Genomic DNA, 430 nt, shown 5'->3' with positions numbered 1-430 from the left:
GAAAGAAAAAACACAACAAAATGCAACAGCTGACGTGTGCCAAGTTTCACCTGGAAACGTGATGCAAAACCAGATCCAATATGAAGTTTTATCACACATTCTAAAACTTGTAATGCCTGCAGCAGTATCAGTCCTTTGCCCCTCTTACCAAAGGGTGACAAATGTGTCTGAAGGCAAAAGTGAGAGAAAGGAAAAGGACACACAAGAAAGCAGGACTGCAAACCTAATTTCACGTTCAGACTTTTTCTCCCTTTGATCCAGTCCAATCAGATCCTGCATGTTCAGAGGTGCCATGGCTTCCCTCAGTTCCCCAGACCAGAGGAATCCTCCAAAATGTGGCAGCCCCTCCTCATCTCTGTTTGATGAAACCTTGTGACACCTCATGGGTTTACTAAGGACAGAAGGAGGTGTGTGCTGGGGATCAAGAGCT

This window comes from Calypte anna, chromosome 1 (assembly GCF_003957555.1).
Source record: "Calypte anna isolate BGI_N300 chromosome 1, bCalAnn1_v1.p, whole genome shotgun sequence".
Classification (NCBI taxonomy): domain Eukaryota; kingdom Metazoa; phylum Chordata; class Aves; order Apodiformes; family Trochilidae; genus Calypte; species Calypte anna.
The sequence above is the reverse complement of the archived record's forward strand: the minus strand, read 5'-3'. Positions refer to the sequence as shown.